Source organism: Microtus pennsylvanicus, chromosome 12 (assembly GCF_037038515.1).
Source record: "Microtus pennsylvanicus isolate mMicPen1 chromosome 12, mMicPen1.hap1, whole genome shotgun sequence".
NCBI lineage: Eukaryota > Metazoa > Chordata > Mammalia > Rodentia > Cricetidae > Microtus > Microtus pennsylvanicus.
The window spans coordinates 60,006,414-60,033,813 of NC_134590.1; the positions used below are offsets into that span (position 1 = coordinate 60,006,414).

The 27,400-nt window shown below is 48.3% G+C and overlaps 1 protein-coding gene across 11 annotated transcripts in view; it reads right to left on the reverse strand.

Moving 5' to 3' along the window:
- Nucleotides 1-27,400, reverse strand: part of Jakmip1 (janus kinase and microtubule interacting protein 1) — a 120,550-nt gene that overhangs the window by 72,586 nt on the left and 20,564 nt on the right. The window contains exon 1 of one of the 11 annotated variants that reach the window (XM_075943730.1): nt 21,711-21,972. The exons of 9 other annotated variants lie outside the window; for them this stretch is intronic. The gene's annotated coding sequence lies outside the window, so the exon portion shown is untranslated. Of the gene's footprint in view, nt 1-9,801; nt 9,939-21,710; nt 21,973-27,400 lie in introns of those variants that run through there. One more of the 11 variants, XM_075943731.1, reaches the window with a different exon arrangement.

The following is a 27,400-nucleotide window of genomic DNA, read 5'->3' on the forward strand; positions in this document are numbered from 1 at the left end:
AATTAACTCACAAAAATCAGTAGCCCTGCTATATCAAAATGAAAAACATACTGAGAAAGAAATTAGGGAAACAACAGCTTTCACAATAGCTTCAATTTATATATATATATATATATATATATATATATATATATATATATAAAATCTTTGGGTAACTCTAACCAAGTAAGTGATAAAACTTGTGTGATTAAAAACTTTAAAAAATAAAGGAATATATCAGAAGGCAGAAGCATCTCCCATGCTCAGAGATCAGTAGAATTAATATAGTCAAGATGACCACCCTGCCAAAAGCAATCTATGGATTCAATGCAAGTCCCATTAAAATTCCAGCACAATTCTTCACAGATCTTCAAAGGACAATTTACAGCTTCATAAGGAAACACACATAAACACAAGGGGAAAAAACCAGGAGAGCAAAAGCAATCCTGAATAATAAAAAATAATAAAAGAACTGCTGGAGGGTTCACCATCTGTGATCACAAACCGTACTACAGAACTATAGTAAAAAAAATAAATAAATACATAAACATAAAAATAAGCAGGATCGCGTTGACACAAAACAGACGCATTGGTCAACGAAATAGAACTGAAGACCCAGACATACATCTGCATACCTATGGAAACCTGGTTTTTTTTTTAAAAAAGAAACCAGAAATACACTGGAAAAAATAAAGAAGACAGCATCTCCAACAAGCGTGCAAGAGGGCAAAGGTTCCTCCATCTTGTCTCAGCTGGAACCATCTTTGTTCAAACTGAAACTAATCCACCACCCCCCCACCACCGCTGCCAGGAAATGTTCTGTGGGAGAGTGCCCAACGTTGTTCTAAAAACTTGGGGTCAAAATACCCTGGATAACTGCATGCTCTTGGCTCCCCTTAGACTGCCTGCTTCCCCCGGCAACTGCCAACCAGGATGTAGTTCTTCTGTGTTCTTTGTCTTTAAACTTACTTCCTGTAATATGCATGCGGGGCTGCTCTGTGAGAAGCGTTTCTCTCCAGGCAGTAGCTCGGACTTAATACAGACTCTCAACTCCTACTTTGGTCCTGCTGGTTGGTCTTTGGATCGCCATCCTACAAAAATGGAGCTGGATGGCTGAATGTAAAAGAATGCAAATAGATCCATACAGATCACCCTGCATGAAACTCAACTCTAAATGAATCAAAGACCTCAACACAAAAACAGATATATTGTACCTGACAGAAGAGAATCTGAGGGAGAGCCTAGAACTCATTGGCACAGAAGACTTTCTAGGCAGAGCTCTGTTAGCATAGGCACTAAGATAAAGAATTAATAAATGGGACCTCATGGAGCTCAGAAGCTCTCCATGACAAAGACACTATTTGGGCAAAGTGGCAGCCTACAAAATGGGAAAAGTTTTTTATACCAACTACACATCTGATAAAGGGTTAATAGCCACCATACACATAGAAATCGAAAGACTAGATATCAAGAAGGCAAATAACCCAATTAAAAATGGGGTACAGATCTAAACAGAGAATTTTCAACAGAGGAACCTCACATGGCTGAGAAACACTTAAAGAAATGCTCAACATCCTTAGCCATCAGGGAAATGTAAATCAAAACAACTCTGAGATTCCATCTCACACCTGTAAGAATGGCCAAGGTCAATAACACGAGTGGCAGCTCACGTTGACAAGGATGTAGAATAAGGGGACCACTCCTTCATGGTTGGTAAGAGTGCAAACTTGTACAGCCACTGTGGAAATCAGCGTGGTGGTTCCTTAGGAAGTCAGGAATCAATCTACCTCAAGGTCCAACTACACCCCTCTTGGGCACACACCCAAAGGATACTTTATTCCATCACAGAGACCCTTGCTCAGCCACATTCATTGCTGCTTTATTCACAACAGCAGAAACTAAAAACTTCTGAAGATGGATGCATAAAAGAATAGTGGTACATTTGCACAAGGGAATATTACTCAGCTGGGTTTTTTTTAATAAAATCATGAAATTCACAGACAGATATGGCTGGAACTAGAAAAAAAGTCATCCTAAGTGAGGTAACCCAGGGTCAGAAAGACAAATACTGCATGTATTCACTTCTATGTGGATATTAGCTGTTGAGTCAATGATAACCAAGCTACAAACCATAGTACCACAGAGATTAGGTACAGAGCAATGGACTAGAGGTGAGGGGGTAGATAGATCTTCCTAGGAAAGGGAAACCGAATAGATAATTGTGGATGGATGAGGAGAGACCAGTGAATGAGAGGACCAAGTTGCAGGGGGTGGGAACAAGGGTGGGAATATGGGGAGAGAAAGATAAAAGTATGGGCCATTTGAGGGATAGTATAGAAACCTAAGACAGTAGATACTTCCTAATATATATATATATATCATGTATCATGTATCATATATCATATATATGAAAGTGATCTAAATAAAATTGCCAAATAATGAGGGACACAGGACCCCAACTGTGCATCTCTTGTCACCAAATAAAGCTTCCCTACCAAAACTGGGTTACAACTAATTGAGTTGTTGGCCAAAGGGGTTCCACGGGAACCTACTCCCCAAACAATGCAGGCTATTTCCAAGACTATAGGCTACTCTCCACAAGTTGACAGCAAGGCCCCATTGCTGAAGACAACACCTACACAACCCATTGAACAATGAGAGCTCAAGCTGGTGTCTTATAGAGCCTTCACCCTTACGTGCTAGCATCTTTGGTATAGGAAGGTACTGTGCATGCTACCAAAGGAGAAATGCAACCACTAACCCAGCCACAAACCCTTTGATTTATAATGGTGTTCTGCCTGCAAGATACGCTAATGCAATGGAGGCACAAAGCTTAGAGGAGTAACTACCCAATGTCTGATTTGACTGAAGGCCACTCCAAGAAACGGAACCCATACCCAACACTTCTTGGGTGACCAAGAACCTGAGACTAGATAGCTCAGGAATCTAAGGTAAAACCAAACCTACTCTTCTACTCGAAAAACGCAGTGATAAAGCGACTCCTAAGGTCGTTCTTCTATACTCAGAGATTAGTGCCTTGCTCACTGGTCACCGGAGAAGCTTCCTCCTGCGGCAGATGGGAACAAATATAGAAAGCCACAGCCAGACAATATACAGAGAATGAGAGATCTTGGAACATTCAGCCAGAACTGGGATGTCCTTCGCACAGATATTATGGCTTCCAGTTTCATGGTTTTTTACGGAATCCCTGGGAGTGTGAACTAGTGGGTCTCTGTGTCTATGTGTTTCTTGTGCCTTTTCTTGAACTCTTTTCCTTTGGTTTGGTTTGTTTTCCTGATGTGGAAGTTTTTGCTTTATCGTATTGTATATTATTATACTATATTATAGTTATCATGTTATAGTCCCTTAGAATCCTGTTTGTTTTCTCATTAGAAACAATGACAGAAAGGAGGCGGATATGGATGGGATGGGATGGGATGTGGGAAAGAACTGGGAGGAGTACAGGGAAGGGAAACATAATCAGGATATAGTATGTGAGGAAAAAAATCTATTTCCAATAAAGAGCGGAAGATTTGGCTGCCCGTGTTCAGGGGCTGGGAAATGGTGTTGGCACTCAGGGTGGTCTATGTAAGACCCTCCACTGCACTTGCATGGGCTTCTCTCGGGCATCATGAGAAAAGGGCCCACCTCTGCATCCCCAGAGCCCCGCCCAGGGCCTGACACAGCAGCTCATGGCCTGTCTGCTGAGCAGAGCAGTTTCTACCTCCAGGAATAGATGCCCACCTCCAAAGCAATGACATTGCACTCAGCCAGCCCATCTTGATCCCAAGCTGGAGGCGTCTATCTCAGCATCTCCCTGGCTTCCTCCTGAAACCCACTGATAGCACTCTGATGCCATCAGTAGGATATAAAATCATTAAAAGGCATATCTGGGAAGGCAATTCTGAAAATCTGTCTCCCTGGATACCTCTGCAAAAAGACAGAGTGTGCTGTACAGCCTCTCCGTGGCTGCCTCCATCCACACAGCCACACAGTACTGATGTCTCCACAAGGTCCCCAGTCCACACCAAAGTAGCAGTTCTCCTTAGTAAGCTTAGATCTCTCTCTCTCTCTCTCTCTCTCTCTCTCTCTCTCTCTCTCTCTCTCTCTCTCTCTCTCTCTCTGTCTCTCTCTCTCTCACACACACACACACACATACACACACGCGCGCGCACACACACACACGTTTCTATCTCTCTCTTACATGCACACACACATGTGTTGTATGTACACAGTCCTTGTGGCCCTCGATCAACCAGAAAGAAAAGGCTAAGAATATATAAAGTGGCTCTTGCCCCAGAAGCCTCTATTCCTTCCGCCTGCCATCTCACCGCATCGGCAGCTATAGTCCAGGTGTTCTAGCCTGGTAGCCAACACGCTCCATCAACTAACTTCCCAGCTCAACACCTTCATCCTAGCTGTGACATGTCCACACCAGATCACACACAAGGAGTGACCCCAGAAAGTGTGTATCACCTCCCTCATTCCATACATTGTATCATTATCCTGTAACTTATGGGAAAGAGAGACCCAGAGAGTTCATGGGACCTCACAAGATCCTATGACTCCCATGACAGGACTAAGATTACATACTGTCTTCCTTACTAACCAGAGGCCTCTGCCTACGTACTCCAGGTACATGGTGGCCTCATGTGCCTCCATCTCTACCCAGGTGACTCCCCTTAAATACCCACTGCTCACAGTCTACCAGACCGAGCACCCTCAGCCCAGCCAGTGAGCTTCAACACCACCTCCCCTAGGTGCCTGTTCTGGGGTTTCCCACCTCCACCTGGCTGTTCTGTGTTTATTCCAGGTTGAGCCTTACAGCTCTCCTGGCTAGGGCTACCTGTTTGCATGACTACCTGTCACTCACACTCCAAGTGCTCTGAAGGCTGCATGAAAATGGACGGAGGCTGGACAGCAAAGTGAAGTGTATGAGGCAAGACCTTTGCGCTTCTGTTTCCTGTCTAGACCTCATCTTCCCCATCTGCAAAATGGGACTAAATAGTCACACCTAGCCCACAGCGCTATTTCGAGAATAAGCAGGAAAGTGGAGGCAAACACAGTAAAGATATTGCAGGCCCAGGTGCCTTCCCTAACCACCTGCAGCTGCTGCTGTCACTGCCATTACTGTGACCACTGGAGCCTCCCTCGTCCCCCTCTCCCCCTTTTCCCCCACTCACTCCTGCTGCCACGTCTAATGCTGTCTCCCTAAGCCGAAACTTCTAGAATGGTTATCCAACATGCGTCTTTCAGGTACACTGTCACAGCAATGCAAAGGCACTTCCTCTTGTGTGTGTGCCGCTGGGGACAGAGGGCTGGTGTTGTGCATGGGTAAGTACTCCACCACTGGGCCATGTTCCAATCCAGCATTCACTTAGCGTGTGTCTGCATGTTTGTGCAGGTGCACATATATACACGTGTGCATGTAGAGTCCAGAGGTCACTGGTGTCTTCTATATGCATACATGTTTGTGCAGATGCACATATATACTCGTGTGCATATGGAGGCCAGAAGTCATCAGTGTCTTCCGTATGTGTACGTGTTTGTGTGGGTGCACAGATACACATGTGTGCATATGGAGGCCGGAGGTCATCAGTGTCTTCCGTATGTGTACATGTTTGTGTGGGTGCACAGATACACATGTATGCATATGGAGGCCAGAGGTCATCAGTGTCTTCCGTATGTGTACGTGTTTGTGTGGGTGCACAGATACACATGTGTGCATATGGAGGCCAGAGGTCATCAGTGTCTTCCGTATGTGTACGTGTTTGTGTGGGTGCACAGATACACATGTGTGCATATGGAGGCCAGAGGTCATCAGTGTCTTCCGTATGTGTACGTGTTTGTGTGGGTGCACAGATACACATGTGTGCATATGGAGGCCAGAGGTCATCAGTGTCTTCCGTATGTGTACGTGTTTGTGTGGGTGCACAGATACACATGTGTGCATATGGAGGCCGGAGGTCATCAGTGTCTTCCGTATGTGTACGTGTTTGTGTGGGTGCACAGATACACATGTGTGCATATGGAGGCCAGAGGTCATCAGTGTCTTCCGTATGTGTACATGTTTGTGTGGGTGCACAGATACACATGTGTGCATATGGAGGCCAGAGGTCATCAGTGTCTTCCATATGTGTACGTGTTTGTGTAGGTGCACAGATACACATGTGTGCATATGGAGGCCGGAGGTCAGTGGTGTCTTCTATCACTCTCCATTCTGTTTCTTTGAACCTGGATCTCTCCCTGAAGATGGAGTTCACTGATTGGCTAGACTGGCTGGCCAGGAGCCCCAGGGATCCTCCCATCTCTGCCTCCTCAGCCCTGGGATATCAGGCACACAACGGTGCCTAGCTCTTTATGTGAGTTTTGGGAATCCAAACTCAGGTCCCCACGCTTGCATTAAAAAGCTTCACTGACTGCGCTGCCTCACCAGCCCCTGGGTTACTTTTTAAAATCAATCTTCCTAAAATGTCACTCAGTGTTAGTGTACGGCTCAGAGTCTGACGGCAGACAGATACTTGGGCAACCCTAAAATATTTATGCGCGCCTTTTGCACCATTTCATGAGTTTACAGGCCAGGTACATTCTTCCTAGTACACACTATGTATTGAGATGAAACAGCTAGTCTCTTGAGCCCTAAGATTTCTCGGACCAACTGAAGCAGTCAATCTCACTAGAAAGCACCCCGGGGTAGCGGCGTTCCCAGTGCCAGCTCTCCAAGTCTGCAATCCATACTTGCACGTACCAAGTCTAGCCCAGGGGCTTGTACACAGCATATGATATGCAGCCACAGAGTGCCAGGCCCATCTTGGTAGCCCACCCAAACTGTGTCTGGTCCCACAGCCCTGCTGCCCGGGTGTGAAGGAGCAGACATGTGCTCTGGGGAAGTTGAAGGATCTGCTTTCGGGCTTGGGCTCTGGGAGCAGGAGGGACAGAGTGAAGCAGGAGGTGGTGGCCGCAGAGATGACCAGCAAATGCATAGCCGTGCAGAGTGGTTAATCTGCCTGCATCTTAGCTTGCTGCACTATGTTAATAATTCAGCCACTGCATATCAGAACTACTCTGTGGAAACCCACTAGGGTGTCAGTCTGCATTCAGAGGGAAGGGGGGCTTCCTGCAGAGGCAACAGACGGATCCCCTTCCAAGTCCTCACTTCGCAAGCCAAAGAGCTGAAAGGAAGCCTTCTGTGCCCTGAGCAATTAGGCAAGGAGTCTGTCAGACGTCTGCGGCCTGAAAACGGGCTGGGGGAGGGGTACATTTCCGCCTAGAAAGTGGGAATAAGGTAGATTCTCAGGAACTGGATCAGCCTCCCAAGGCCTCTAGTACGCTTGTTCCACTACACACCGCACACCAGAGTCACACCCAACTCTGCAGCCCGCCTCCTGGACTCTATCAGTCTAGCATCAATTTCCTTATTCTCCACCCTACTGCCGAGGCCTCGCCCCAGCCAGAATGAACCTTGGACCCAGCCCTGTACCTGCAGCTGTGCACTGGGTCCTTCTTCCTGCTCCATGAGAAGGATTCCTATTCATTCTTCAAAGGCCCCACTCAACCCCCACCTCGCACAGCTCCACAAAACCAGCTGGCACAGGACACACAGGCAGGAGAGAAGAGAGGAGCAGCTGGACTGGAGCCAGCTTCTAAGCAGCCTTCTTCTTTTGTCTAGTGCGTAAAGTCTGTCTCAGGCGGCAAGAAGTAACTCAGTGGTGAATACACACCTGGCCAGCGTGTGACGGGAAGATATCTGGTGTCCGTGTTAGGGAGGCAGGCTGACGCTACATCAGGAGCAATGACGTCTGATTCTCTAATATCAAGAGGCACACAGATAGGTAGCCACTCCTGTCCAGAGCGTCCCTCCACAGCGACCCTAGTCCACAAAGAGGAGACACAGCCATCCCCGAAGAGAAAGCAAACCAGCTCAGGTGTGCCAGCCACTAACTGACCACACTGGGGGAACACCTGGAGAACGTGAAGCTGTGGGACTGGAGCTCTGTTTCTCAGATTCTGAGCTATCATCCCGCCTCTCCAATCCCTGGTGTGCTTATCACAATGAGCTGCTGGGTCTGCCTTAGTTTCTGCTCCTGCTGCTGTGATAAAAACAAACAAACAAACAACACCCTGATAAAAGTATCTCGGGGAGAAAGGTGTATTTGGCTCACAGTTGCAGGTTACAGTCCATCGTGGAGAAGTCAAGGAGCAGGAGCTGGAAGCAGATGGTCACAGCCAGTCAACCACAGACAATGGATGCGAGCTGTGCTCAGCTCAGCTTACATTCTACACAGCTCAGAATCCTCTGCCTAGGGAATGGTGCCACTCACTGTGGACGACCGCTCATCTCACTTCACTTAACATAATCAAGGCAATCTCCCGTAAACATGCCTACAGACTACCTGACGAGGCAATCACTCATTAACACGCTCATTAACATAATCGCTTCCTAGGTGATTCTAGACTATGTCCAGTTTAGAATTAAAGTTAACTCTCTCAGGTCCCACCCCAGAGGAAAAAAATGGTCACATCTGGAAGCAGGGCTTGGCTGCCTAAATTTCTGTTTTGTTGCTATGTCTATAGTGCAGGGAATCAAATTTCTGTGATGTTTCAGCAATGATTTTCAACCTTCCTAATGCTGGGATCCTTTAACACAGTTCCTCATGCTGTGGTGACCCCCAACCATAATATTATTTTTGTTGCTATTTCATAACTGTAAGTTTTACTCCTGTTCTGAATCATAATGAAAAAATATCTGTGTTTTCTAATGATCTTGGCCCCCCCCCCATAAAAGTTGTTCAACCCACAAAGGGATCGCAAGCCACAGGTCAAGAACTGCTCTGCTAGGGGCTAAACCAGGCTTTGTGGGTGCTAAGCAAGTGCTCCACCTCTGAGCCACACTCCAACCTCACAACCTACATTGCTGCACACCGGTTTCTCTGCACAGTGGCATCATAGGATGTTACAGGGAAGCAGACATTGACCGCCGCCATGTCGGGTCTGCTCTGTGAGCCGCACAGACAGTGATGAGGTCTCCGGTGCTTGGCACACGGGTGCTGAAGAACTCCATGTCTGGTGGATCCATCGACCCACAACTGTTTGACAGGATCTGCTGACATACCACGTGCCCAGCACAAGGCCAGGCAGGCAGAAAGCCTGTTGTTTCTAGTTTGGTTTTTATTGCTACGGTAAATACCATGACCAAAAGCAGCTTGGGGGAGAAGGGTTTATTTGGCTTCCATGTCCCAATTACAGTTCATCATGAAGAGAAGACGAGGTAGAAACCTGGAACCAGGAACTGAAGCAGAGGCCATGGAGAAACACTGCTTACTTGCTTGTTCTCCATAGCTTGCTCAGCCTGGTTTCTTATATAACCCAGGACTCCCTGCCCATGGATGGCACCAGCCATGGTGAGCTGGGTCCTCCCACACCCATTGTTAATTAAGAAAAAGTTCCCACGGGGCAATCTGATAGAGGCAATTTCTCCTTGGAGGTTGTCTCTTCCCAAATATGACTAAGTATCTGTCGAGCTGACAAATGCTAACCAGCACACCTGATCTCAGAAGAGACCTGCAGCAAGCAAACATGGGCATGTCCTGTGTGGCTCCACCATGCCGTCTTTCCCTGTGTGACGATTATGCACTGCAATGTCACCACGTTCCTGGCAGCATCGCCCCTTCATATTGGTGCCTGCCCATTGACAGCATCCGTGATATAACGAGCTAACAGAACTCAGAATTCAGACGAAGCTGCTGTGATCCCAATGCCTGCACAGCTAACAGTCAGCTGTGTATTCCCTTCTAACATTTACACTTACAAATCAGACACTACCTGTGAGCTTCCAACTCCGGCCCAGCTCGTCACGGTGATGCAGGGAGCAGCTGCTGAAATGAGACTCGCATAGCTGATGCAAACACAAGTCTCTCCTCTGCCTTTCTCTGCAGCTTCCAACTGTAGCAGCTTCTAGGAGCTCTGCACCCTCTTCTTCCTTGAAGGCCAAAGTCCTTCTGAGCTCCACCCTGGGTCTATTCTCCAATGCCTGGCTTTGGGGAGCCACATTTCCACATCAACTGTGACTTGCAATACCTGTTGGTCCTGCTATGACCATCTGGTGAGCCACACTCTTGGCCAATGACCACAACTCCATAATCTGCCATTAGTTCTACAGCAATAAGAGCCAAATGCTCTCTGAGACGGACTGCCTACAGCCCAAGATCCCTCGCTGTCCTTACCTTCTTTGGAGACAAGGGCACAGGTCACCAAAGCAAGCAAGAGCCAGGCATTGGGGGTTGGAGTTCCAGCTTAGCCACCTTCCCAAGAGTCTTGTACACACCAGCCTCAGCTGCCTTTATGGTCTCTGCCAGTGGGCAGTGAGACTCACCTTTCTCTAAAGCACCACCCAAAAACATCCCCACAGGCACGTGAGTGATGGAGAGCCCCAAGGGCCGCTGTGCTGAAGGGGCAACAGTGCATGCAGTCACTTTCTTCCTGTGGATAATTTTCATCTCAAAGAGAAAAAGGCAAAGGCGCAGAAAGAGAACCTGGGGTTCCTAAGGGAGGAGATAAGCAGGCATACAAAGGTCAAGAGGTCACGGCTCAACATCTTCTCAGTGTCTTGGAGGTCAAAGTCAAAGGGAATTTCAGGCCAATGGCACCAAGCTTGGATGAACACTCAATAATGTTACTGTCACATAATAAAGAGGTACATATAAACTGGATTCAACAGGGTTTCCCCCAAAATTCATGTCCTTCCAGTTGGAATATGACCTCATGAGGAGACAAGACCACAGAGCTGCCACTGGTTAAGGTGAGGTATGCTGGTTTGGGGCCCAAATCCACAGTGGCTACCGTCCTTCCAAGAAGAAACCCAGAGTCAGGCACAAGGAAGCAGAGAGTGGAGTAGGGCACCCACAAGCCGAGGAACCAGAGAGCTGCTACCACTTCTGGACACTGGATGAAGAAAGAAGGGTCTTCCCCAAACCCTCTAAGTGAGCAGCCCTCCCATACTCTGACCTTGACTTCTGGTCTCTAGGAACATGAGGAAATGTAATTCTGTTTTAAGACACTCAGTTTATGGCAATTTTTATAGCACCATAGAACCGTGTGTGTGTGTGTGTGTGTGTGTGTGTGTGTGTGTGAGGGGGGGGAGGGAGGGAGGGAGGAAGGAAGAGAGAGAGAGACAGAGAGAGACAGAGAGAGAAGAGAGAGAGAGACTTAAATTGTCAGGTGCAAGCAAACCAGAGCTCCTGTCCTGGACAACTTAACCAGCCTAGAGCTGGCCAAGCTCATGGTCACCTAACCATCTGGAGACACAAACAGAGGTTGAGAGTCACAGCCTGGGGAGAGGGCAGAGAGGCAGATGTGCAAAGGACAACAGTGGGGTTCAGGGTACAGCAGGAGGCAGTGCTGCGAGGCTGCTGAGAGCCACAGTTGGCGAGGTAAACAGCAGAGCAATTCATCACCAGCAGCAGCACCGTCACCAGCAGCATCACCAGCACCATCACCAGCAGCATCACCAGCACCAGCACCAGCACAATCACCGGCAGCATCACCAGCACCAGCACCAGCACAATCACCAGCACCATCACCAGCACCATCATCGGCAGCATCACCAGCACCAGCACCAGCACAATCACCAGCACCATCACCAGCACCAGCACCATCACCGGCAGCATCACCATCACCAGCACCAGCACAATCACCAGCACCATCACCAGCACCAGCACAATCACTGGCAGCATCACCAGCACCATCACCATCACCGGCAGCAGAACCAGCACCATCACCATCACCAGCAGCATCATCAGCACCAGCACCAGCACAGGCAGCATCAACAGCACCAGGACCGGAATAGGCAACATTACTAGCACCAGCACCAGCACCAGACACTTCAGTCATCACCACAGCCAAACAGCACCACAAGGGTCCAGGCGACAGAAAAGCAGGTAAAGTTGTTTACCTGGCAAGTCTGGAGACCTGATTTCATCCCTGGAACCCACGTAAATGTGGAAGGAGAAAACTCATCCCACAAAGCTGTCCTCTGACCTCTTCTACCCACGAGTCATGGTACATGTACCTCCCCCTCCACACACACAATAAGACATTTTTAGAAATCTGCCACCATTTAGGTCATCCCAGCATGTAGGAGGCGGAGGCAGGAGGATGGTGAGCTTCTGCAGAGCCTGCTGTGACACAGCCATTTCTCCCCTGCCAGGATTCCTTTGTGTGGAAGACCAGGAAAATAAGAGAAAACCCTCACATACTAAATTGTGCAGACTCGCCCAACCAAGAGGCCTCGAGGGCAGGTCCAGACTTCTCTCAAGATGCTGGAGTCACCCAAGCTCCAACTGTATCCCTTGGACAGATCCGAGAGTCAGCGCTTGTCTGATGACTGTGTCACAAGTCCTGAGTTTAGAAAGTCACTATGTGACTCCATCTGTGCCTCTACTAAGTGGTGATGCTTTCCTGGAATGTTCTTGCAAAGTGATGCAGGCATTCAATAACTGAACAGGATGGGAATTATCATTAATAAGCAAAAACAGAAAAGGGGGCGCTGCATCGCTATCTCCGGGCTCCCAAAAGAACCATAATCACTCCTCCGTGGACAGAGACTCACACACAAACACAGGCACACAGATGCCAGCGGGAATTCCCAGTCCTATCTCGCAAAGGCAAGCACCCGAAAACACTGCTGTCTTTGCTCTCTACAGCCTCAAGGCTGGAAAGCCCCATGCCCTCTGCTCTCACTTATGGGGGTGGGGTGCAGGATGGAAGGCCACTGTGGAATCCACTGGCTGGAAAGCCATTCCTCAGCTGAACATTCTGCCAACCTTTCATTTCCCTCTAGGGGCAATGGCCTGTCTCTTGGCACTGACCTGACAATGTGTATGTATATAACTAACACGCCCCAGCTGAAGAAAACAGCACCTCCCATAAGAAAGGATGGACCAAGAAAGAGCACAGAGCGGGCCCACATATAAGCCCAGGTTGCTCCGGCCCTGACATGGGCTCCTTTCCATCATGTCAGATATGACCTGTTTTGAACTCTGGGGAGGAGAGAGGCCACCCTTGGCTCATGCATCCCTTGCATCCTGCCAGCCCAGTCCACACAAATGACCAGTGTCAGGGCACAGGAGTCCCAGGATGGCCAAGGCTATGCTTCCCAAAGTAACTTTCTGTCCTTCTGTCTGCAGGGCTCAGAGGCTGGAAGAGAAAGCCACCCTCCTGACAGGCTCTGCTCCAGTGCTATGTCACCCAGATCACCTCCAAACCCTCCACTTGCCCACCGGATCCCCAGCTCCACCGTGCAGAGGGAGTGAGGACAGCTACCGCTCCCGGCACTTGAGAACCACCAGGTAAGGCAGTTCACAATAATTACATGGAGTTTGGGGCCTGGACTCCCCAGAAGAGGCAAATCTTCACCTAGTCTCCTAGGAAGTTCACAGGGTCACAAGGGGGCAAATGACAATAAGAAGAAATCCAACCTCATCCTCTTTGAGATGAATCTGCACATCTGCACATGTCTCTCAAGGCTGGGAAAGTCCTACGCAGCACTGGCCTCCCACAGACAGGGACAGGCCTGGGGATGAAGGAAAGGCAGCCTGATCTTTTATTCACAGTCCCACAACTGGCCCCATCCAGTCTGTCATCTGCACCGGCATGCTGGCTAGAACCCTTTACTCTCTCCAGCATGTAAAGGAGCAAGCTACTCACACATCCCCTCAGTACAGTGGTCCAGGAAAGGGGACTCTGACCCTCCAGATAGCAGGCAGCCATTGCTTTTCTGGGAAGACCCTTGGCTGACTAGGGCTGACTTACTTAGAGAATCTGTGCTGGGTGGCAGGTGTTGGGGACAAGACCCAGGCCACGGGGTGACCACAATTTCCCCCATGGGGGAAGTCCCCAACATGGACAGCTATTCCATTTGTTATGATGTCAGCAAAGGTGACATCGCTACTTTGTTAAGTCCTGCCCGGACCAAGATGAAATGGTCAATAAACGTGTGTTACCAAAAACACTGAAGGAAACTGTAGGAAAAAATAAAAATCTGAGAATAGAGTCCCAACACCTACATTCTGGAAACAGCGCTGTGCGGTCTCTATGGCAGGAGTGAAAAGCAGAGGGTCCTGCTTTCATGTCAGTGCTGGCTTCCAAGGAGAGGTCCAGGAAGGAATGTAGGTGATGGTGCTTCAAACTCTCTACGTGACCGAGACATGTAGGGGAAACTGCGGGGATGGATAGGAAACACAGCAACCATGTCTCCAGGATATTTCTGCTCCCAGGGACACATTTTAAAAACTTATTTCAATAAACTTCAAACGCTACAAAGAATTTTCTAGAACAGTAAATGAACTTCCCATCCCTACATCTGGAGGCCCCGAATGCCCACATTTCTCCACAGCTGCTTCCCCCGTCTATGAAGATGCATTTCTGTGCAGAATGCCTATTTTTATGACTCTCTTTTAAGTCACAGACATGTGACTTCTCATCCTGTGACTTTGATCTTAAGATGAAGGATGATATAAAAATCACAAAACAGTCCATCCTCTCCTCCAGAGAGGAGAATTCTTTTTAATTGCATCTGTACTGACACATACACTTTTCCTTGTTGCTTGTTGGACAAAACGGGGTCCGAACAAGCACTTTGCACTGACTTCCACCGCATCAAGTATCACACAAAACCTAGAGCCAGCTAAAGGCCCACAGTGCATGTCCCTGGGTTTCCTCAAGCACAGCTCCATCAGGTGCATTGTGGCATTTCAGCACCTGGTAGAACTGGTTCCCCGCAGACACTGAAGGTCAGCTGCACAATCGCCAACTAGAAACTCTTCCACTGATGATACACTTGTTACCACCCACAGGTCACAACAATGCCCTCCAGGGTGAAGCGATGCTGTTCCTGACCCAGGCCTCAGAGCGGGTGTCTAGTCTGTCAGTGCTACAAACTTCCCCAGGATGTCTAAGTGGACACACAGAATATAATGACAAGGGAGAGTAGCCAGTAGTACCATCAGGCAAACTGTGGCCTTTGACAGCTAAGGAGCAATGTGATGGCAAGCTCCTGGCTAATGCCAGGTTCCGTGTTCAAGAAACCTTTAGGCATGAAGGGCCTATCCCTAGGATGTGGAAGTGTGGCTTGGAGCCAGGAACTTGGCTATGCATTTCTGGACCATCTGGTTGGCATGGAAGGTTGTACTGCTGCTACAGGCCTCAGTTTCCACATCTGCAAAGACCCGAATTCCCTCGCTATAGGGTAAAAGGGACAACTGGAGCAGAAGACCAGCCAATCACTGACTCTGAACTCAGACTCTGAACCCAGAGTCAGTAAAAGAAACACACCTTGGATCTGAGACCTGGGAGGGAAAGAAACATCTTTATACCTGAACCCAGGACTAAAGACATGTGCCCTGACTCTGAAACTAGTGTAAAAGAAACACACTTTGTCCCTAGAATCAGAGCCAATGGAAGAAATATGCCCTGGTCCTAAGATTAGAGTCAAAAAAGCTAAAAAGGGCCAGTGAAAGAAACACAGTTTGGCCATGAAGTCAGAACCATCTCTGTACCTGACCAGCTAAACTGACCAATCCCCGAGCAGGGAAAAACTAACCAATCCCTCTTCTCCCTGGGAAAACTCCGCCCCCTAAGAAGCCCTTCATAAGCCTCTCTGCCCCTTCAGTTAGAGGCCGCCATTTATCCCTCCCTGGCAGAGGGAGCCACTCTCCTGGACTCCTCCTTCCCAAATAAATCTTTCTCAAAAGAGTCTTGGGTGGCGACCTTCATTCACCAGCCCAGACTAGAAGAACCTGGCTGGAAATAAAAATTAAAACAACTTTAAGATACCATCTTACACCTGTCAGAATGGCTAAAATCAAAAACACCAATGATAGCCTTTGCTGGAGAGGTTGTGGAGTAAGGGGCACACTCATCCATTGCTGGTGGGAATGCAAACTTGTGCAACCACTTTGGAAATCAGTGTGGCAATTTCTCAGGAAATTCGGGATCAACCTACCCCAAGATCCAGTAATACCACTCTTGGGAATATACCCAAGAGATGCCCTATCATATGATAAAAGCATTTGTTCAACTATGTTCATAGCAGCATTATTTGTAATAGCCAGAACCTGGAAACAACCTAGATGCCCTTCAATGGAAGAATGGATGAAGAAAGTGTGGAATATATACATATTAGAGTACTACTCAGCGGTAAAAACAATGACTTCGGGAATTTTGCATGCCAATGGATGGAAATAGAAAACACTATCCTGAGTGAGGTATCCCAGACCCAAAAAGATGAACATGTGATGTACTCACTCATAATTGGTTTCTAGCCATAAATAAAGGACATTGAGCATATAATTTGTGATCCCAGAGAAGCTAAATAAGAAGGTGAACCCAAATAAAAACATATAGTCTGCCTGGATATGGGAAGTAGACAAGATTGCCAGGCAAAAACTAGGAACTTGGGGGTGAGGTGGCATGGGGCTAAGGGGAATTGGGGTGAGAAACGTGAGAAGGGGAGGATTGGGGGAGCTTGGGGGAACAGGATGTTTGGGATAAAGGAAGGGTGGACACGGGAGCAGAGAAATATATATCCTAATTAAGGGAGCCACCTTAGGGTTGGCAAGAGACTTGACTCTAGAGGGGCTCGCAGGTGTCCAGGGAGATGTCTCCAGATAGTACCTTGGGCAACTGAGGAGAGGGAACCTGAAATGACCCTATCCTATAGCCATACTGATGAATATCTTGCATATCATCTTAGAACCTTCATCTGGCGATGGATCGAGATAGAGATAGAGACCCAAATAGGAGCACCGGACTGAGCTCTTAAGATCCAAATGAGGAGCAGAAGGAGGGAGAACATGAGCAACGAAGTCAGGACCACAAGGGGTGCACCCACCCACTGTGCCAGTGGAACTGATCTATTGGGAGCTTACCAAGGCCAGCGGGACTGGGACTGAATAAGCATGGGATGAAACCGAACTTTCTGAACATGGCGGACAATGAAGGCTGATGAGAAGCCAAGGACAATGGCACTAGGTTTCGATCCTAATACATGAACTGGCTTTGTGGGAGCCTAGCCTATTTGGGATGCTCACCCTCCTGGACCTGGATAGAAGTGGGAGGACCTTGGACTTCCCGCAGGGCAGGGAATCTGTACTGCTCTTCATTCTCGAGAGGGAGGGGGAATGGAGTGGGGGGCAGGGGGAGAGGGGGAGTGGAGTGGGGGAAGGGGCATGTGTGGGAGGAGGGGGAGGGAAATGGGAAATGGGGAGGAGGCGGAAATTTTTTTTCAACAACTAAAAAAAAAATAAACAAAAAAAAGAAGAAGAACCTGGCTGGGATGTCCCTTAGGGGACTGAGCTAAAAAACCTTGCTGAGATGCTCTGGGGGGGGGGGGTGATAGGGGGGCTGAACAAGGTGGAGCAGAGCAGAAGAACCTTGCTAGGACTCTCCTTAAGTGGGGCTGAGCATGGCCAGGAATAAAAAAGTTAACCACCTTTCGCTGGAGCAGGAGGAGAGTGCTACATTTCTGTAGGGGCTTCCCCTTTGGCAGAGTGTTAGCAAAAGAAGAAACATCTTGGGGCAGAGAAGAAGCAGACAGCTCTGCTAGGATGTTCCCTTAAGGGAACAGAGCAGAACTCAGCTGTAGCGGCTCTCCAGGAGAAGAGCAGGATCCTAAATCCTGCAGGGAGACCATTCCCCACCATACCCCAGCTTCAGCTAGCCTGGCTTCCCGATAGTCTGTCCTATTGGGCTCCAGCCTCCAGAGCTGTCCTATTGGGGCTCTACCCCTCCAGAGCTGTCCTGCTGGGGCTCTACCCCTCCAGAGCTGTTCTATCGGGGCTCTCTAAGTGTATCCTGGCTTCCTGATAAGTCAGGATGTCTCTGCAACACTTCAACCATAACATATTCCCCTACACTTGTGATCTCCTGGAGAACAGTTAAACACATTATCAGGACTAAGAAGATGGTTCAACCAAGTAAAAATGTTGGCCACACAAGCCTGATGAACTGAGATCAATTCCTGTAGCCCATGGTAGGAGAGAACCTAGAAGTTGTCTTCTGACCTCCATACATGTGCTGAGGCACAGGCGCTCACTCCATGCTCCGCTACTCCCCCACCCTGTATGTATGTGCACACAAAAATATGCAATAAAATAAATAAAAACACTTCCAGTTTACCTCAAGGCGCTCCTAAAAGAGACTCTTCTAGTTCATCCCCGTCTTTTTTTCTGGGCCCACAGTGCCCTCAACTAGACCATGACACCCAGCCAGGTGGCTGCACTTGTTTTTGTTACCCTCCTCTGCTTCCTCCCACCCCCGGTCACTTCTTCCCCCAATTTCATCCATGCAGCCACCTGACCCCTGGACCACTGAGCACTACAATGAGTTCTGATCCAGTGTCCCTTGACCTAGGTAGGCGCCACCGCCCTCTCTGCAGAAGATACATAGATACAATTACAGGGCTTTTTTCTCCTGCTTCCCTGAGGACAGAACCCCAGTGCCACGGCCAGGAGAAGGTCCCTCACCTGGTCCCTACAACACGTCCTCTTAAACCTTCTCAGATGCTAATGTGGGAAAAATTCAGGCAGCAACACTGAGAGGCAGGGGGCTTGTTGTTCTACAGAGGACTGCTGAGGCCAAGAAGGCTCAGAGAGAGAGAGAAACTTCCCCAAAGTCACACAGCACATGTGTGATCAAACCAGGGCACAGACATGTGAGCCCCAGAGCAGGCTCTGCAAGAAGGATGCTGGACTCAGCATGCCTGAGTTCAAATCACCCTGCAGAGCCATGATAGCAAAACAGAATGCTTTCACATAGAGGACCAGCAAAATGCTGAGAATAACTTCTGAGCACTCAGCCCTTAAACTGGACATCTACGCCCCCCCTCAAAGGCTCAGGGAATACTGCAGAGAAAGGAACAGAAGGCATGTACAATATTGAAGAGGACAGGAAGGAGTGTCATGAAACACTGTCTTCTGGACATGACATGACTGTTGAACCTGTAAGCTCAGGGCCATAGCGGCTCCCTACACAAGGCTGAGCACACCAACATTCCAGCATGGATGGGGAGATGTTCACACAGCTTCACCCCTCCCCAAGGAGCTAGAGGCAGTTAATGGTTGCTGGGAGGGAGAAGGAGGAGGTCATATATCCCTTGGTGTAGTTACTGGCAAGTTGCTATCACTCAGGTAAATAGCCCCATCCATATTCATACAGCAACCCTTATTAAATGTGGTGGGACACACACACACACACACACACACACACACAGAGAGAGAGAGAGAGAGAGAGAGAGAGCGAGAGAGAGAGAGAGAGAGAGAGAGAGAGAGAGAGAGAGAGAGAATTAAAAGTAGGGAGACTTAGAAAGAGGAGATTCAGTGAGAGGAGGAAGGGGTGAGGATGTAAAGAGGGAACAGGCTCCAAGTACATTCTATAGATGTATGTATGAAATTATAAAAGAACAATTTAAAAAAATAGCAGGTCCATATACAAACCCACACAGCTATAGCCATCTGATATTTAGCAAAGATACCAAAAATACAAAGTGAAGAATAGACAACGTCTTCAACAAATGATGCTGGAAAAACTGAATGATCACACAGAGAAATGAAGCTAGATCCCTATCTCTGGTCTTATACAAAAATCAGCTCCAAACAGATCAGACTTTAATATGAGACTTGAAACAATGAAAATGACAGAGGGAAAAATCAGAGAACAAACTTCAAGATTCGGCATAGGTGGGCTGGAGAGATAGATGGCTTCGTGGTTAAGAGCACTGGCTGCTCTTCTAGAAGAAATGGTTTCAGTGTCAAACTGGCTCACAACCATCTGTGACTCCGGTTCCAGGGGATCCAATACCCTCTTCTAGTCTCATGGAGCATACAAGTAGTGCACAGACACATGCAGGCAAAACACCCATACATTTAAAATAATTTGTATTAAAAACCAAGATGAGACATAGGCAAAGACTTTCTGAGTGGGATTCCCGCTGTGGGAGAATGAGGCCAATAACAGGCAAAGGGGATCTCATGGAACTCAGAAGCTTCTGCACAGCACAAGAAACAGTTGAGTAGGAGGCAGCCTCAGAGCAGGAGAAAACCTCTGTTAGCTGGACATAAAGGATTAATACGTAGACTCCAGAAAGAACTTAAAAATAAACAGAAATTAACCAACCCAACCAACAAATGACAGGATGAAGGTTAGTTCTCAGAAGATGAAGTACTAATAAACATACCTCAAAAAAAAAAACTGTTCAACATCGCCAGTCACCCGAGAAATGCAAATCCAAACTCCACTGAGATTCCACCCCACCTCGGGGAGAACGGAGGTCACTAAGAAAACAACCACTCACAATAAAAGAGGGGGAGAAGGAAGTTGGGGTACTGTGAAAGCCTGGAGACATGAGTCTGGACACCTAGAACTTAGATAAAAAAAACTGGGAATGATCGCATATGCCACTTAACCTCAGTGCTGTGTGAAGTAGAGACAGGAGGATTGCTAAAGTTAGCTGGCTGCCAGCCTAGCTCTAGGTTCAGTGAGAAACCCTGTGTTGAAAGAGTAATTCAGAGGGAGACAGAGCAGGACACTAGATGTCCTCCTCCGTCCTATACACACACACACACACACAGAGAGAGAGAGAGAGAGAGAGAGAGAGACAGACAGACAGACAGACAGACAGACAGAGACAGACACAGAGAGAACAACAATATTGTCAAGGGTATGGACAAACAGAATCCTGACACAAAGCTGGTTGAGGGAGTGTAAACTAGTTCAAACCATGGTGGAAATCGGTTCCTCAAAAAACTAAAACTACCATATGACCCAGCTACCACTGCTGGTATTTACCCAAAGGACTCCACCAGCATACCACAGAGATCCTTGCACACCCATGTCTACTGCAGTACTTCATAACAGCCGGAGAGACCGTGAACACAGGAGCAGATTTTAAAGGTTGTTCATATACACAGACACTGGACGGCTTTCAGCCACAAGGAACAAAGTGATGTCACTGGCAGGGGAAAGGATGCAAATGGAGACGATCACATTAAGTGAATGAAAGCAGTGTCAGAATGGCAAGCATGTGTTTTCTCATCTGTGGCTCATAGACTTTGTATAGCACCTGAAGTCACGGGTGTATACACGACACAAAAGCAGAAGTGAAACTGCCCAAGGGACAAAGGAGGCTAACAAGGGGAAGAGCAAAGGAAGGGGGAAGAGCCAAGGGTGTGCTAGGCATTCAGTATTATATGTATGAAAGTGTCTTTCTGGGACCTAGTACCATGAACACTGAAGACACAATGAAACTGTTTTCAAGTATGTATCCAACAGAAGACTCACCACCTCTCTTAAGTGTATGCCTCCTTCACAGAGCCCCAGGGAGCATCAAAGGGAAGCGGAGCTGGGGGAGCCCAGGTCAGTGTGGGTTGTTTTTCCTATTTACATAATTATGATTAATTCTGTCATTCTGAACCTTCACCGTGTGCTATGGCTTAAAGATAAGAGGCCCCCACATGTGTGCACAAGCACATGCATGCACGTGCACACACACATTTGGTTGCTAGTTGGTGGTACTGTTTTGGGAGGTTGTGGAATCTCAGAAGGTGGGAACCTAGCCAGAGCAAGTGTGTCATTGGAGTGTGGACCCGGAGACTAACAACCCTGCCCTCCCTCCAAGAGTTCTCAGCTTCCTGAGTACTCCAGGGTTATAAGCGGTTATACCCTGGGGTATAAGTTACCTTACACGCCTATCATTGAGCAGCAGCTCCTCGCCTTCCCCATGATGGATTGCAGCCTCTCAAACCAGGAGCCAAAGTGAGTCCATCCTCCCGTGAGTTGTTCCTGTGAGGTCTGCAGTCACGGAAAGGAGAAGTAGCCAATACTGTGGCAATAATGCCTAGAAGCATAAACGTTCAGGAGCCCCAGGCATCCTGCTTATTCAGATGTGCCACTAACAGGTGGCAGTGGGGGTCTGATCTCAGCCAAGGACTCACCCCAGTCAGGCTGGCCCTGGGCAAGCTTGTCTCAGCTGTGCTCAGGCAGATGAACACACCTCCCAGAGCACACAGGCAGCCAGCCGGCCACCAGGGTGTGGCTCTCTGCCACACCTGCAGAAGGCAGCCCTCTCTGCACAGACTTTCTCCCACTTAAAGGAGCAGGTGCTTTAGGAATGCCTTGAAGAGGTTCAAAGGCTAAACAGTCACACAGTGATCACCTTAGTCCCTGAAGCTCCTGCCCTCTCCGAAGCAGATGTGGCCTCCAGCGGGGCATGTGCACACATACGATGGTAATGTCAAAGTTTGTAGACTGACCACAGAATCACTTTTAGAAAGCCTTAACAAGGGGCTGGAGAGATGGTTCAGTGATTGAGAGCACTGGCTGTTCTTCCAGAGGTTCTGAGTTCAATTCCCAGTAACCACATGGTGGCTCACAACCATCTGTAATGAGATCTGACCCGCAGGCATACATGTAGACGGAACACTATATACATAATCATTAAAAAAAAATTTTTTTTAAAAAAAAGGCTTAACAAAATGGAGTCAGCCTTGTCTGGGACCTCATGCACACATACCTCATCAAAAACATAAGACCTCACCAAAAAGAAAAAAAAAAACCTATAAAGATTCTCACAGCTAAGGCCATGTCTATGAGGGCATCTTTGCAGTAGGAGACAGTCCAAATACAGCCAACCTGCAGCCATGATCCTCTCCCAGCAACAGCCAGGGTATGACTCCCTGCCTATGGGAAGCCTCAAGAGAAAAGGAGTTTATCTTCAAAGTAACCTGCATGTCCTTCTCCCTTCTAGTACTTTCCCCAGCTGTCCCTAAGATTAATCAGAGCACCCATATCTCAGCTTCCAACCCTGTGCAGAGTCCAGGTTCCACTCAGGTTCTTAGGAGTACACCCCTCTCTGCCTCTCTGCTGTTGCTTTAGGCTGGCACTAAAGTCCTGAAGGTGAACAAGGTGCACCGTGCCCTAGAGTGTCAGCAGAGACCCAGTGGCACCCTATCACTACAAGGTCTGAACTTGACCTTAAGCACAATTGGGGCCACTCAGAGGTGTCTGCCTGGAAAGAAAGATCCCTTATACTAGAGCCATGGCTCCAGGACCAACCTGGAGGTCTGCCTGGAAGGCAGCCCCTAGTGGGTGGAAGACAGGGAGAAGGCTGCATCTTTGGTACAGTAAGAAGCTGACTGAGCCGAGGCACATATGTGAACAGTTTAGGTCAAAGAAGACAAGACCTACAGCCCAAGAAGAGAATCCCTGAAGTGAACGAAGCAGAGAATTCCTGAAGCGCTGTTAATATGTCAGCATCTTTATCTGGTTTCCAAGCTCTGTGCCCCTTGCCGGCTACCTCTCTGTGGAGTGGGAAAGCAGAACTGTGTCCCATCGCCTTGACTCACTCAGCAGGGGCAGCAAGGCCAGGGACTACCAGTTCCAACAAGAGAGAAACTGAGGCTCACTGATATGAGATGACTCTAGAAGGATCCATGAGCTCAGGTCTGCCAAGCAGCAGGGCTCTTTTCCCGCATCCCCAATGGATAAGCCTGGAAGCAATCTTGAGCTCTATCAAGGCCAGAAAGAACTGGCGCCTATTGTAAAATAACCAGTGTGACAAGGGCCTGTTGTCATGAAGACTGGTCCTACCTTAGAGTCAGAAACTCAGTCAGCACTGTGAAACCACACAGGAACTTTGGGTGGGAAAGAAATAGGCAGGTATCAACCCATGTTACCAAGCAGAAAAATATTAAGGAAACACTGCTGTAGATGAACAGGTTACAGGGTTAGGACTTTAAGAAAGGCAATCTGGCCCACTCCTTACCACAGAAATGGGAAAGAAGTCAATGGGAATGTATCTAAGCCCTAAGTAAGGAGCAGGGTCTAAACACAGACCGCCTACCCCCATCCTTCCGTTTTCACTCCCATCTCACTCACTCGTGGCTTGTCATGGCTGCCTCAGTGAGCCCTTGGTGTCTGCCAACACTGACCCAGAGCCTCGAAACCCAGGGGCTTCCCTAGACAGAGCAGAAGGCAGGGGAAAGAGCCAAGATCTTACTCCAGACCTTGGGAAGAGGTCCAGCTCCAGTTCTTACTGTCCTGTGGCCTATATCAAGTATGTTGTCTCTGAGTCCTGGCGCTATTGGGTGGGTGAAAGAATTAGCCCTAAGCAAGGCCACCCTCGCAGGACAGAATGACGCAGGGAACACTCATCTCCATACCAGCAACCCCCTGCCTGGGACCTCCAGAGCCACTACCTACGTCAGGGTCAGGTCCTCTGGGCCACCAGGGTGCCCGGATCCACCTGCCTTCGGACCCTGCTCTCTGCACCCTGCCACCATTTTGCTTTCTGCACCCTGCCAAGTCACCCAACCACAGGCAATTTTAAAAAGAAAAGGAAGTCAATGAACTCTACAGCCCTAACATACTGACTTTACTTCCGGTACATACAGCCTGACTTCCGGTCTGATTTTTAAAGTCAGAAGTCCTGCTCTTAAGCCCGCCTTTCTGGGCCACGCCCCTTCCCTGTTCTCTGTTTCCATCCTTCCTGAAAAGAAAATAAAAAAAAAATCCCACGAGTGAGTCATTTGGTACGTACACACAATGAATAAATAAATAAATTTTTAAAAAGCCCATCCCTTAATGTTTTGTAGTATGTCTCATTTTTTCAGCTGTAACACCTGGCTACCTTACCTTCAGCAAAGGAGCCTTTCCTATCAGAGTCTAGTCACCTGTGCATGGGAATTCCACTGACCTGAGTCTCACCCAAAGCTAACTCACACCAAGTCACTTCCAATTACAAGAGCTGCCACGGCTTGTCTCCACCTCCTGCAGGGCTGGGCTGGGACCACTGAAACTATCCCCTGCCTTTCCGTTCTCTCCAGGACAGAGATTCTGCTCCAAAGCTCACAAATAATGACCAGCCAGGAAGCCTTGGGGTTGGAAGGCTGGGTTTAAGAAAGCCAAGTTCACCTCGGTGGCACAGCCTGTGCTCAGGAAACAATAGAACCAGCAGGTGTGTTCAGAGAGGAAAACACAACTCAAAGAGGTGCTTCTCAACCCTTTTACCCTTTGTCATGAAATAGGATCTTATGCTGCTCTTCCCTGGGGTGACCTGGTCTCCCCGCCACCTTCCTCAGACCCACGTGAAAGCACAAGGATGTTCAGAGAGAAACGGGGCTCTCTTAGTCCAGGCCCCAGACTCATGAGCCCTCCCCCTTCAGTGACTGTTACATCCAGGTAACTTACTTCCTCTGGGCATGGTGGTTGAGAACCTGATGGAGGAAGCTGGGATACCTACTCCAAGGAGCACTCAGTAAATGTAGAAGCTGGTGGGTGCAAGGCAGAAGGAGGACTGAACCCCAGAAGGGGACCTGGCCCCAGGTTCACCGTGGCCTGCCTCTTTCACATTCCTGACAACCCAACAGGTACTACAGACTAGACAGAACAGCATGTGTGCACATGCGCACACACACACACACACACACACACACACACAACGCACACCAGGAAACCTGGTCTCTCAATCCCCATACCCAACCACCTCATCTGTAAAAGGAGATCTGTCCATTGTGCCGGACAGCATGTGAGAAGGTATCTCAAGATGGCTCTAAGCCAGTCTATATGTATCTCAGGACACCCTGCTTCCAGACTCAGGAGCAGCAGCTGGGACGAGACTGTGCCAGGCAGGGTGCAAGCACTCCTCAGCGTTGGACAGCTAAGGCCCAAAGAGACAAAGCACCTTCTCTAGACCTAAAGCTTTAAGGAAGTCAGGAAGGAAAGCCCAGCCAATTCCCAGCTGCAGAGAGAGCTGCCTCTGTTTTATTTCCCTCCCGTAGAGCAGCATGGTACTGCTCACGGAAGATGCCAAGAACACACTTAGAGATGAGCAACCAGGTTCCTTCCTGCACGTGCAGCCACAGCCTCCAAGAACAAAGCACACTGACAAAACCAACTACCACCAAGGCATCCCATAAAACGGTAATTTCAAGACATTCTGGCTGATACTGTGCTTCCAATAGCATCAGACATTTCAATTTCCCACCACAAACACAATTTCTGGGAGAAAAAAAAAACCTGCTACTCTGAATACGTTAACATATGCAGAAACCAGAACCGATTGTCACTAGAGCGAGAGGTGTTTATCGGCACTCAAGAGAGCACAGCCACAGCCAGGCTTCCCTCCCAACACTCTGTACACACGAACTCCTCTTTGTCCTTGAGCTTTTCTGTATGATCTTACCAGGTGCTGAAAAGGGCAAGCGCTTTCAGGGGGGAAACAGTGATATATATTCTGCAAGAATAACTAAGTATTGTGGCAAAATCTATACCCTCTTCTCTCTAGACAGAATCCAGTACAAATGAAGGAATATGTACCAAGCAATAACAGAGTCCACTTCTGCAGCTTTTGCTGAGTGCCTGAACTGTTCCAAAGCTTTTAAGCAATCACTTCTCTGAAACCGGCGACCCAGCTCTGACCACACCAAGATGAGCGGCTGGGCTGGGGAGATGACTCAGCAGATACAGCACTTACTGATTAGCATGAGGCCTGGAATTCAGATCTCCAGAACCACATCAAAGGGGTCGGTATGAGGGTCCTCCTGTAATCCCTGCACATGAGAGGCAGAGACAGGGATTCCCCACAGCAAACTGGCTACCAAGCCTAGTAGAAATAGAAGACCCATGTTCAGTGGGAGAGCCTGCCTCAATGTGTAAGGTGAAGAAGGATGTCAACCTTGGAGGGTGAGGACATATACACATGCACACACATATACACATGCACACATGTGAACATGCATACAAATAATAAAAATTAAAGCGATAAACAGAATTACCTCCTGCTAGTATTCCAGCAGAAAGGGTGAATTCCTTAGACAATATGATATAATTAGTAAAGGGTACAGCCAGCAGCCAGAGAGTATGGTTCTATTGTCTTCTTCTCACCTGTTCTGGGGTGTGGCTTCTAGGACCTTTTATTATGCTAGGACCTGAGGCTAGAACTACAAGGTTGTCCATCAGGTCCATCAGAGAAAGGGCCAAGCTAACTGTATCATAAGACAAACAGTCCAAAGAGGCCCAGTCGTCCGCATGTCTGTGGGAGAGCAGCTGCCCCTTCCAAGATCATATAAAACCTTGGGGGTAAATGACACATTATTTTAGTGCTCCGAATTTCTTAGAGAAAGACCTCTTATTTCCCTTATTTTGTAGGGAAGAATTCAGCTTCAGACACGTTTTAAGAATTTGCTATACTCCCCACCAGAATGCAAAATCTGCAGTTCCAACTACCCCTCACTAGCTCCGGGCAGACTGCCTGCAGCATTCAGGAATCCCTTCTTAAATTGCACAGGACCCTTATGAGGTCTCCCCAACACCCACTGAAACAGTCTACCTGAGCTAATGGGAGCTCAGCAACTCAGCCAGACAGGGAAGG